The 13444-nt window shown below is 51.0% G+C and overlaps 1 protein-coding gene across 1 annotated transcript in view; it reads left to right on the forward strand.

Moving 5' to 3' along the window:
- Nucleotides 1-8814: 8814 nt before the first annotated feature.
- LOC123359391 (rac GTPase-activating protein 1-like) overlaps nt 8815-13444 on the forward strand; it is a 30430-nt gene continuing 25800 nt past the window's right edge. The window contains exon 1 of the mRNA XM_045001075.1: nt 8815-8876. The gene's annotated coding sequence lies outside the window, so the exon portion shown is untranslated. The remainder of the gene's footprint in view (nt 8877-13444) is intronic.

The following is a 13444-nucleotide window of genomic DNA, read 5'->3' on the forward strand; positions in this document are numbered from 1 at the left end:
CAGGGACCAGGTATGCGGGCCGGGCGGGCGGGGGGGGACAGGCAGGGACCGGGTATGCGGGGCGGGGAAGCGGGGACCGGCGGGCGGGGAAGCGGAGCCGGCGGGCGGGCGGCAGGAGAAGCCGGGACCAGGTATGTGGGGCGGGGACGGGCGGGGACGGGCAGGGACCAGGTATGCGGGCCGGGCGGGCGGGCGGGGACAGGCAGGGACCGGGTATGCGGGGGCGGGGAAGCGGGGACCGGCGGGCGGGGAAGCGGAGCCGGCGGGCGGCAGGAGAAGCCGGGACCAGGTATGTGGGGCGGGGACGGGCGGGGACGGGCAGGGACCAGGTATGCGGGCCGGGCGGGCGGGCGGGCGGGGACAGGCAGGGACCGGGTATGCGGGGCGGGGAAGCGGGGACCGGCGGGCGGGGAAGCGGAGCCGGCGGGCGGGCGGCAGGAGAAGCCGGGACCAGGTATGTGGGGCGGGGACGGGCGGGGACGGGCAGGGACCAGGTATGCGGGCCGGGCGGGCGGGCGGGCGGGGACAGGCAGGGACCGGGTATGCGGGGCGGGGAAGCGGGGACCGGCGGGCGGGGAAGCGGAGCCGGCGGGCGGGCGGCAGGAGAAGCCGGGACCAGGTATGAGTGGAGGGGACAGTGCGGGACGGGCAGGGACCAGGTATGCGGGCCGGGCGGGCGGGCGGGGACAGGCAGGGACCGGGTATGTGGGGGCGGGGAAGCGGGGACCGGCGGGTGGGGAAGCGGAGCCGGCGGGCGGGCGGCAGGAGAAGCCGGGACCAGGTATGTGGAGCGGGGACGGGCGGGGACGGGCAGGGACCAGGTATGCGGGCCGGGCGGGCGGGCGGGCGGGGACAGGCAGGGACCGGGTATGCGGGGCGGGGAAGCGGGGACCGGCGGGCGGGGAAGCGGAGCCGGCGGGCGGGCGGCAGGAGAAGCCGGGACCAGGTATGTGGGGCGGGGACGGGCGGGGACGGGCAGGGACCAGGTATGCGGGCCGGGCGGGCGGGCGGGGACAGGCAGGGACCGGGTATGCGGGGGCGGGGAAGCGGGGACCGGCGGGCGGGGAAGCGGAGCCGGCGGGCGGGCGGCAGGAGAAGCCGGGACCAGGTATGTGGGGCGGGGACGGGCGGGGACGGGCAGGGACCAGGTATGCGGGCCGGGCGGGCGGGCGGGGACAGGCAGGGACCGGGTATGCGGGGCGGGGAAGCGGGGACCGGCGGGCGGGGAAGCGGAGCCGGCGGGCGGGCGGCAGGAGAAGCCGGGACCAGGTATGTGGGGCGGGGACGGGCGGGGACGGGCAGGGACCAGGTATGCGGGCCGGGCGGGCGGCGGGGACAGGCAGGGACCGGGTATGCGGGGCGGGGAAGCGGGGACCGGCGGGCGGGGAAGCGGAGCCGGCGGGCGGGCGGCAGGAGAAGCCGGGACCAGGTATGTGGGGCGGGGACGGGCGGGGACGGGCAGGGACCAGGTATGCGGGCCGGGCGGGCGGGCGGGGACAGGCAGGGACCGGGTAGGTGGGGGCGGGGAAGCGGGGACCGGCGGGTGGGGAAGCGGAGCCGGCGGGCGGGCGGCAGGAGAAGCCGGGACCAGGTATGTGGAGCGGGGACGGGCGGGGACGGGCAGGGACCAGGTATGCGGGCCGGGCGGGCGGGCGGGCGGGGACAGGCAGGGACCGGGTATGCGGGGCGGGGAAGCGGGGACCGGCGGGCGGGGAAGCGGAGCCGGCGGGCGGGCGGCAGGAGAAGCCGGGACCAGGTATGTGGGGCGGGGACGGGCGGGGACGGGCAAGGACCAGGAATGCGGGCCGGGCGGCGGGCGGGGACAGGCAGGGACCGGGTATGCGGGGCGGGGAAGCGGGGACCGGCGGGCGGGGAAGCGGAGCCGGCGGGCGGGCGGCAGGAGAAGCCGGGACCAGGTATGTGGGGCGGGGACGGGCGGGGACGGGCAGGGACCAGGTATGCGGGCCGGGCGGGCGGGCGGGGACAGGCAGGGACCGGGTATGCGGGGCGGGGAAGCGGGGACCGGCGGGCGGGGAAGCGGAGCCGGCGGGCGGGCGGCAGGAGAAGCCGGGACCAGGTATGTGGGGCGGGGACGGGCGGGGACGGGCAGGGACCAGGTATGCGGGCCGGGCGGGCGGGCGGGGACAGGCAGGGACCGGGTATACGGGGGCGGGCGGGGAAGCAGAGCTGGGCGGGCGGGCGGGCGGCGAAGCGGGGAACCGCGGGGCTGGAGAGCCGGGGAGCCGGCGGCTGGGGACGCGGGAAGCGGGCGGCTGGGGAACCGCGCGGCTGGAGAGCCGGGGAGCCGGCGGCTGGGGACACGGTGGGTCGGGGACGGGCTCGAGATATTAGGGTTCGGCAAATCGACATAACGGATGAGAAACTCATAAGCCAAAGAGGGAGTCTGGCGGTTCCACTTGTAAACCGTCGACTTAACAGGATTGGCAAGTTAACCGAGGTCGACATAAATGGGTTCGACTGTATTTGTAACTGAAACCTTTTTGAACTTTGCACAAAAAATTGGTGTTAATATACTATGATTACACCCCAACCATGATTTTAAAATAGTGTGGTACCACATCTTATATATATATTTTTAAAAGGGTATAAAATTGACTTTTGTTGCAACAAAATAAAAATAATTTTTTGAAAAAAAAATAGTCATGTGACACACACAACATAGACACAACACACACACACATGACATACAGGACAAACTTACAATTAAAAACAAATGGCGCCAAAATTCTATTCATATCTATACAAAATAACACAACCAAAAATAAAAAGTAAAAGGGTTAAACATTTGAATAAACAAATTATTACCTTATTTAAAACTTGTAGCATAAATTTGATAAAAATATATTAGTATTTGCCAAATGTATTGTATTAATTCGGTAACAAGGAATTTTGCATTACTTTATATTTAACATTATTTTAAAACTCTACTATATGGAAATAAGAAAAGCCCATGTTTCAAATATTAGTTAGTGGTTAGGATCAGAAGCAGAGAGTGCACTTCTGTTGCTTGGCAACCATATCTTCAAGAAAGTTAGGAATAATTCCAGCTGTTGCATTCCTGAAGGGTTAAAATAATTAATTTACTGGATTTAAAGTTTTTACCTTGTTTTTCTTTTTGTTTCTTGTTTTGTTCTGTTTTCAATTGCTTTATTTTTTGGAAGTTCCTGTAAAAACTATAACTTTTAACTTTTAAAACAAAAAGAGAGAAGTGAGGAGAGGCGGGGGGGGGGGGGAAAGGGGGGGTGAAGAGCAACCTAGGCAAAGCTTCTGCTACAGTTTCAGATTCAGTAAATTCTGGGGCTGTTGGCAGAGCTGGATACAGAGGAGTTTTAGGAGCTTCATATGGGGGTGGTAAAATTTTCTGAGAGGGACTTGGGGCGGGGGTAGTGATGGGCTCTACCTTTTCTGTCTTCTCCTCATTATCATCTTTAGGAGAGCCTGGGGCTGCCTGTTTAGCTGTAAACATTGTGCCCCCGTGGAGGACAAAGCACAGATGGAGGGCCTTGCATATCATGCTAAACAGGACGGTGGAAACATCCTCAGAGTATCTGCCAGGGTTAATGGCACAGTATAGCCTTTTAGAGTTTTGTCCGAGCCAAGGGAACAGATCCATTCTATTTTTGGATTAGTCGAATTTTGGCTAGTAAAAAGGTGAAACTGCAAATGTTGGAACTGTTCAGTTTCATTATCTGCGCGGTCTGCAGCGTGCCACGGGCATGGCCCAACTCCCTTGCATCCTGTTCGTGACGCCATGTAGATTGCCACGGACTCGCAGGGGCGAAAGAAAATGCAGGCCTGTTATTTACCAGGCTGCACATGGCAACAGACTATATTGGTAAGGGATGCAAGGAGAGTGTGGGTCACGATGCAAACTGCAGACACACACACACACTAAACTTAATTAATTTAAAGTTTTATTGGGGATAATTAAAAGGGATAAGGGAGCAGCGTATGATTAGCTAATAGAGTTAATGAAACTTAAAACACACAATGACTAAAATATCTACTAACAATATTTATAAACAAAGATGCAGCATTTAATAATAACTGATACTTACAAATACAAACCAACTCATAACAACCGGTAAACGTAGAAACTCTGTTTGAAACACGTGAGCTGAGAGAGAGGCTTCGAGAGGTGATCAGCCTCGGTTATGGTTGTACACAGGATACACGGGTATACACAGGATTTGTTTTTCTCTTTCTCCTCTCCCTGTCTGCACATGGCAGGCAGGCCTAAAGTACCAACTATGACATCATAGAAGTGTCACACACCGCTTCCCCCCACAGCTCCCCAATACCCTCACATCCCACTTCCCCCACAGCCCCCATCTCCCCCAGGGTACCCCAACCCCCACAGCCCCCCAATACCCTCACTACCATCAATCAAACCCTACCATCAATCAAACCCGAAGTCCCGCCCTATGGGGTATTACTTCCGGGGTCAAAGTGTCCACATGACCGGAAGTGAGCTGTGTCATGTGACCCCCCCTCTCACCCTGCCCCTTTACCCCTATAACCCCGCCCCTTGACCCCATAGTCCCTCCCACCTGTCACAGGAAGTCCCACCCTATGGGGGTATTAGTTCCGGGGTCAAGGTGTCCACATGACCGGAAGCGAGGTGTGTCATGTGACCCCTCTAAGAACTCCTCCCAAGGCCCTCCACCAATCCGAGTGCAGCACCATTACCCCATAAGTCCCAACGTCGGACAGAGGAAGCCATTTCTTACCAAGGACACGTGTTTTTAGAAAGCGTGGAAAGGCTGCTGAGAGGAAACATGGACTCCTTCACCAGCCCCGTCAGAACTTCAGACTTTGTTTTAACCCTGAGGGTCTTTGACCGTCCACAGAGAAAACGCTACGTTAGCGACAGTTCTGAGGAGGAGGAGGGAGTGACCGAGGGGAGCCCTCTGGCCCAGCCGTTGATGGATATGCCGGAACCTGAGCCCAAAACCCTCGAGAGGCAGCCCGATGAGCCTGATGGCCTCTCTTTCTCCACCCCCTCAGAGGTGGAAGGTGACTGCAGCTCGGTGGACAAGGCAAAGGGTAAAGACGGCGCTCAGGTAAATGAATGATTAAGAAACGGCGGTAGAGGAGGGGTAATGAGGCTAGGAACTGGGGTTTGCGTAAATTTAAAAAACCAACCAAGCAGCTGGGGAACTTACACTGTTTCTTTTTCTGAAAATCTTTCAGCAGCTCGATGATGTCTTTCTAGAGGACCTAGAGGACCTGGACAGCGCTGCATCAAACAGTGAAGATGAACCAGGCCCACCATGTTTTTGCTCAACACCAATACAAATTGTTGAAGAGGGCCCCGAGGATGATGGGTTTGAGGAGTTTAGGAGGAGGCTTGGCATAGAACTATCTGAGCCAGTGCCACGTCGTGAGCATAAAAAAGTCATGCGGACTATTGTACATAAAGCTGGAACATAGGTTTGGTGTGTTTTATAAAGCTGGTTTTTGCAAAGCATAGTTTTGTTTCAAACTACAGGGTTTAGAGAGGGTCCCATACGAGGAAAGATTAAAGAGGCTAGGACTCTTCAGTTTGGAAAAGAGAAGACTAAGGGGGGACATGATAGAGGTATATAAAATCATGAGTGATGTTGAGAAAGTGGATAAGGAAAAGTTATTTACTTAGTCCCATAATACAAGAACTAGGGGTCACCAAATGAAATTAATAGGCAGCAGGTTTAAAACAAATAAAAGGAAGTTCTTCTTCATGCAGCGCACAGTCAACTTGTGGAACTCCTTACCTGAGGAGGTTGTGAAGGCTAGGACTATAACAATGTTTAAAAGGGGACTGGATAAATTCATGGTGGCTAAGTCCATAAATGGCTATTAGCCAGGATGGGTAAGAATGGTGTCCCTAGCCTCTGTTCGTCAGAGGATGGAGATGGATGGCAGGAGAGATCACTTGATCATTGCCTGTTAGGTTCACTCCCTCAGGGGCACCTGGCATTGGCCACTGTCGGTAGACAGATACTGGGCTAGATGGACCTTTGGTCTGACCCGGTACGGCCTTTCTTATGTTCTTATGTTCTTATGTAAGACCTGACTCAAAACCCTAGAGCTAAGCCCTGCTGGAAACCTGGCTAGCTGGAAACTGTGTTGAATGGTCTTGTATTTAAAGTAAATGACAAATTGCGAGAGATGTGGGTTCTATTCCTGGCTTCATTTCCTGTGTGATCTTAACCAAGTTACCTCAATTTATCCCTCTGTAGAAGGGGTTTATGATACTGACTAACATCACAGGAGTGATTGTGATGCTTCATTCATTAATATTTGTAAAATGATTTGAGTTCCTTGGATGATAGGGGCTACAGAAGGGCAAAATGTTGTTATTGATCCCAAACTTGGTTGTGCAGATGGGGCTTTAGGATGATTTTGTGGTTAAACCACAGGACCATGTGCTGGGAGAGCTAGTTTCTATTTCTGGTTCTGCCATTGACTCACAGTGTGACTTTGGGCAAGTAATCGCCCTTCTGTGCCTCAGTTTCCCTATAGAATATGGATAATTTTGACCTACTTTCATGAGGAGTGAAGTAATTAAACTTTATTCATTAATATTTGTAAAGGGCTTTGAGGGTCTCAGGTGGAAAATACTATAGAAGTGCAAGATATTAATTTATTATTAGTAGTTAAGCTAGACAAGGCTCTGTAACCTACGAGACACAGATTTTTGTGAAACAGACACTATAATAGACAGTAATACACTTTATGAACTTGCTTCTCCACTTAGTAATTTTAAACATTTAGTTCTGCTTTATAATTGCGAATATCCATCCTTCAGTTACCCACTGTTTTGTTTCAGCGTTAAGAGATTAAAATGCGTGATTATTTTATGGTTATGAGAGTTCATTTTGTGTAATTGTTGGCTTTTATTTGTTTTGTATTTTAATGTGGTGCACATTGTTAAATGTCTCAGAATGGATCACACATGTAGGATGTGAAATGTGTTCTTGCTTTTTAGAGCAGAAGGGACGGATCCTAAACTGTTTTTTCAGATCAAGGTTTCAGGGAGAAATCTCTTGAGGCATCATTGTTCCGAACTGGGAGCCCTTAAATGGTCTAATTTGTATGTTAAAGGACTCTGGGAGGCAGTTTTATCTAGCAGTTAAAACAAAGGACTCAATTGATGGAAAAGAATTTTAGATTTCCCCCCCCCCCAACAGAAATTCAGGCCCTGTCTGGGTTAGAAAACTCTTGGATATCTGGAGAACTGGTAAAAATGAGGACTTCATAGAAGTCAAGAGAATTAAATCTTAGCAATCAGAGAGTAATGCGAAGGCCAGTTTACCTCCCTGAAAGCTATGGTGCTGGGTGAGAGTCAGGACTCGGGTTCTATTCCTGATTTACTGTGTCCCCTTCTGCTCAGCTTTCCCTCAATAATTTCTTCACAATCAAAGACACACAACCTACTTACACACTCAAACCAACCTATAAACTAGTCAAGCTATTTCTTTGACAAGCTGGGAAAGGAAGAGAGATTTCTACTGTTATTTTTAACTAACTGGGGGAGAAGCTCAGATGCTAATTTGATGTGAGCCTTATAAGTAGTATCTAAATAGACAGTTAGACCTTCAGCAAATTACTTCACCTGTATCTCTCATTTTCCCCATCTGTAAAATGGGGCTAATCTAACCTAAACTAAGTGTCTATCTAATCTGAATTAATCTAATTTATCTACTTTGTTTTATACGGTGCTTGCTCCTATGTTATCTAAATGCCGATTAAGAAGGTTAACATTTTCAAAAGTGGCCACTGATTTTGAGTGCTTCAACTAGAGTCAGACCCAGCTCCCACTGACGTAAATGGACATACTCCCATTGACTTCACTAGGAGCTGTCAGGCCTTTTTTTGGTGCCCAATTTGAGCCACTTTAGGCCATATTTTCAGAGGTCCTGACACCTGAGTTCCTGTTGATTTCAACTAGAGCAGTGGGTGACTAGGTCTTCTGAAAACCAAGCCCAAAATGTCTCAAATGGCGCACCCAAAAATTAAGGCACTCATACTTGCTGGCTACTTTTGAAAATGTTGATCTAAATATCTGTGAGGCACTTGGAGGTTATCAGATCAAAAGGACAGTATTATCATCCTCAGAGCCAATGAATCTTGGTTTTTTTCCTGACTCAGAAGGTGGCAGAATTTGTGAGCTCACAAGCAGGTTAAAATATCACACGGTTCCTGTTGATTTTAATGACCATTTGTCCTATCACAGTGCGTTTTTTCTCTTTATTATCCTGTATCACCATTTTTCATTACTTTAGGTTCATTATAAAGCGAGGTATTAGAACAGTTTTACCAGGAAGAATGGGCATTACCTTAATATCTATTGGGGTAATATCTTTTATTATGGGATCATGAAATTTATAATAAAGGCACAGGGTCCCCACACAGCAGGCCAGGTTCTGCCCTTCCTCAGTTACTGCTGTAGAACTCAGATTAGCTTAGGTCTCAAATGAGACTGCAGCATGCTTGGGGTGGGTACTGTGACTTATGGTTGCATATAGGCTGTAGCCCACGGAGGCCTCTAGGCGTGTCCCAAGTGCTGAGCTCTCCATTGCGACACTCGCCCTCGCGGATGAAAATGCCGCGCTGCAGCTCTCAGCAGAAAGAAACCAGGGGGTGGAGCTGGCAGGCCAGGCCCTCGGCAAAGATGGTGCTCAGGTCAGCTTCAGCGTGCCAGTTCTACGTGTGGAAGCGGAACCAATGAGCGGCTGAGAAGGCCCGGATAGCTCTCTGTGATTGGCCAGCTGTTAGGATTCAAATCAGGGCGCGGAGCCGCGCGGACGCAGACAGTTAGCGCCCGCCGGCTGGGTGAGGGAGCGTCGCCCCGAGCGTGTGAGGCGGCCAGGGTGAGTAGCGGGGGAACCGGGGTGACTCTGTCGGGCGGGCGGGGGGCCCTCCCGGGTGACGCTGTGGGAGGTGGGGACGAGTCCCCGCGCTGAGTGACCCTCAGGCTGGTGGGGAGGGATCGCCCCATCGGCTCCCCCCTGTGCCGGGGTGACGGGCCCTCCCTCCGGCGGCTGCGCGGCGCCGCGCCACACTTACCCTCCGAGACGTGGAGTTGGTGCCCGTTGGCGGGAACGGTCCGAGCTGGCCCGAAGCAGCCCCGCGCGCTCTGATCCTGGCCCCGTCACCGTGGTATCGCGGCCCCGAGGGGATGGGAAGCCCTGGCGGCGGGTGGGCGATGGAGGATGTTGGCGGTGCCTTCGACGCAGCTGGAACATGCCCTAACCTGAATCTTCTTTGTACTGACCCGTCCTCCCCCCATCAGGCAATGATGGATTAACCTCGAGGAGCCTCATGGCCAGTAGCTGGGTCCCGCAATAGCCGCCTCTGCCCTCAGGCAGGAGCCCTATTTGCGGAGAGCCTTTCTGTTGAACCCCCCTTTGCGTGGTGGGCATTGCTGTATTGCTGGTAGGGGAAGATGGTTGTGTTTTGTACGTCCCAGAGTGAACCTGTAACTGTCAACAGGATGTTTAGGATGCACTAGAGTAGAAGCATCGTAGTGTTTGGGTGCCTTTCTCTAGAGGCCTAATTGAAATTCTGTTAGATCCTTGTTTATCCTAAATAAACTTGTAGCTCTTTCACTGGGATCCTAATGACTCTTTTAGATACACTCCTCTTACTTAGAGGCATCTTTGCAATGGACATTGTAAATGTATGGTAAGGCTTAAGTTAGACCTTTTGGATCTCTACCTTGTGTAGGGAAAGAGAGTGATTTATAGTCTGGAAGAGGCACCTCCCTTTTAACTGTGGAACAGAAGAGTTTCCCAGCATGGTCTGTGGTAGTTTGTTTTAAGGACATGGATTACTTTGAAATGAGTCTGGGAGAGATCTAAAATTAGTTTTGACTCCTTAGTTAGGACTGCTTGGCTTCCATTTTCTGTCTCATGTTTAGGTCTGAAAATCCATGAAAGTACTATGAATACCATATTTTAGGAAGATACCTGGGTGCTTGATGCTTTAAATACACTGTACGTATCAACCCTTCTAAAATGTTGTTTTGCATTTTCCCTTCTCCAGATTCTTCTCTCACCCCATATTGTCTATTGTATTTTTAAATGATTAAAATTCTTCATTCATTCTTCTCTAAGCCTGGATTTTTATACCTTTAGACAATAACTTGGTGAATGTAGACTTTAAGTGGCACTGCTCAGGCAGCTATACTTAATATGTGCTGCCTACATGCTTTTTAGGTGTTGAGGTAAAAGGCATTTAATCAGCTGAAGAACACTGTTGTGTGTCTTTAAGTTAGTACACCTGTACCCCGATATAACGCTGTCCTCAGGAGCCAAAAACTCTTACCACATTTTTGTGTGTCTTTAAGTTAGTACACCTGTACCCCGATATAACGCTGTCCTCAGGAGCCAAAAACTCTTACCACATTATAGGTGAAACCATGCTATATAGAACTTGCTTAGCTCTGCTGGAGCGTGCAACCCCGCCCCCCTGGAGCACTGCTTTACCACTGTAAACGGGTCGGACTCACCCCTGCGGCACCTCCTGCTGGTGACTCTGGGAATTAGCTCAGTTCCAGTTTGGAGCGCCCTCTGCAGGCTGGTGATCTGCCTGTCTTCAGGCCCCCTGTGTCCCTTCCTGGACCCAGTGCCTTCTTACATGGGGTGCTGCCCTCAGCAATAACGCCTTTCTCTTAGGGTCTCCCCTCCTTGGGGAACCCCCACCCTCTATCCCCACCTTGCCTCAGTATATGGCTACTGTCAGTCATTGTCTAGCCCCACGCCCTAGTAGATTTCTACTCTCCAGTGCTTGGAGCAGCCTGCTTGCTTCCTCCAGGGTTTGGGTTCCCGTGGTAGCCTTTTCAGCTCCTCCCTGGGATCCCTGGTTTGTTTGGGGCCTGGTCCTCCGGCCGCCCCCAACTTCTCTGGGAACTAGGCTTCTTGTGCCCCTTGTGGCAGTAGCAGCACATCCAGTGCCCACCCCTGACCACCTCAGGGCTAGTCTGGGCCCTGGGAGTCCCCTGAGGGCACTCCCTCTTCTGGTGCCCCAGTTCCCCACAGGCCCAACACATTTTGAGCCCCCCTGTTGGCTTCACAGGGGGCACTCGAGTCTGTCCATGGTCCATCTTCGGCATAGCCCTTCCTTCAGGGCTCGCCTGGGCCCTGCGAGTTCCATGGGGGCACTCCCTTTTTAGGTGTCCCTGCTCTCCACAAGCCCAACAAGTTTGGAGCCCCCCTGTTAACTTCACAGGGGGCACTCGAGTCTTGTCTGGGTGAGGCCTTTCTGCCCCAACCCAGTAGGGGCACATCCTCTTCAAGTGTCCCCATCGCCCACAGGCGAAACAGTCTTTAGGCCCTGGCACTGGCCTCCAGCCCAAGGTGCCTGGCCACTGTTGAGGTCCACGTGCCCGCCCCTGCAGCAGCTGAAGCAGCCATGCTTGCTGCTCGGAAAGCCGGGCCACACAGGCTCTCCAATAATAGTCTCTCATCTTCTCCACCATCGTAAAGTCTAATTGTATTAGCTGTTTGAGGTAGTCCCATTGATTTCAGTCTCAAAGATATAACAGAAATAAGGGGATTCAGAGAGGCACTAAAATGATTTTTGTAATGGAAGACTTCTCTTTGAGAGGATATCAAAAACTTCTAACTACTTAGAGAAGGGATGGATAGATACAAACTAATGCTATAAAAATGTAAATTGGGTATTCCTATTTATCCTTTCTCAGAAACTGACCATGGGAAATTTCTTAACACATGACAAATTAACCTATGGGATTCATTGCCACAAGATATCACCCCCCACTTGGTAAGGCAACTCCCATCTTTTCATATGCGTGCGTGTGTGTGTACACACACACACACACACACACACACACACACACACATACATACACTGCTTACTGCATTTTTAACTCAATGCATCTGATGAAGTGGGTTTTGGCCCACGAAAGCTTATGCCCAAATAAATTTGTTAGTCTCTAAGGTGCCACAAGGACTCCTCGTTGTTCTTACAGTTAAGAAGCTTTTCCTGAGTTTTAATCTAAATTTACTATGCTGTAGGTTGAACCTATTGCATCTTGTCCTGTCCTCTGTGGCAAGAGAGAACTTTTTTCCATCTTTTTTTTTTTTTTTTTATGGCAGCCTTTCAAGTATCTGAAGACCGCTATCATGTCTCTCCCAATCTCTTCTTTTCCAAACTAAACATACTCAGTTCCTTCAGCCTTTGCTCATATGGTTGCATCCTGTCTCTTTGATCATCTTTGTGGGTCGCCTCTGGATCCTTTCCAGTTTCTCTACATCCTTTCTATACATTAAAGACCAAAATTGGATGCAGTACTCAAGCTGAGGCCTAACCAGCGCTGAGTACAGTGGTATTATCACCTCCTGTGACTTGCATGCTATGCCTCTGTTAATGCAACCTAAAAATAAATAACAAATAACATATGGAGATATACCTATCTCATAGAGCTGGAAGGGACCTTGAAGGTCGAGTCCAGTCCCCTGCCTTTACTAGCAGGACCAAGTACTGATTTTGCCCCAGATCCTGAAATGGCTCTCTCTAGAATTGAACTCATAACTCTGGGTTTAGCAAGCCAATGCTCAAACCACTGAGCTATACCTTCTCCTAAAATTGTATTATGCAACATCATCACATTGCTGACTCATGTTGAGGTTTGATCCACCATAACTCCCAGATCCTTCTCAGCAGTACTGCTGCCATGTCAGTTATCCCCCATTCTCTATTTGTGCATTTGTTTTTTCTATCTTTGTTGAATTTCATTTTGTTGTCTATAGCCCAGTTCTCCAATTTATCAGGATCCCTCTGAATTTTAGCTGTATCCTCCAAAATGCTGTTAACCTTTCCAGCTTTGTGACATCTGCAAATTTGATCAGTATGTTCTGTATTCCTATATCCAAATAATTAATAAAGATGTTAAACAACACCAGACCCAGAACAGATCTCTGTGGAACCTCACTGGAGACCTCCCTCCAGTCCATCAATAATTACTCTTTGTTTGCGGTTGTTTAACCAATTATGTATCCACTTAATGGTAGTTCCACTGAGCCTGCATTTTTCCAGCTTACTTATCAGAATGTCATGTGGCCAGCATTTTAAAAGATCTTTTCAATAAGAATAATAATTTAAAAAAACTAAGCAAAATCCAAATCTACCCAAAGATCTCCCAAGAATGTTTGTTTTATTTTTTATGTATGTAGCTCTGAAACTGTAGGGATAATGGTGTCCTGTGAAGAGTTATATTACTCCTAGGCTGGAATTGGAACAATATCGTATACCCTCAAAATAATAAATTGGCAAGAAATCCCTGATTGTCTTGTTGGGATATGAGACCCTACAGTATATTGCAAGTTACCTAAAGCATTGGAGTGTTTGTGTGGGTGGAAAATGTTGTGCTTCTGTACAAAGCTGTCTTGACCATCTTCAGTTCATAGGGACACCT

The sequence above is a fragment of the Mauremys mutica genome, unplaced genomic scaffold (assembly GCF_020497125.1).
Source record: "Mauremys mutica isolate MM-2020 ecotype Southern unplaced genomic scaffold, ASM2049712v1 Super-Scaffold_100113, whole genome shotgun sequence".
In the NCBI taxonomy this organism is placed as follows: Eukaryota; Metazoa; Chordata; order Testudines; family Geoemydidae; genus Mauremys; species Mauremys mutica.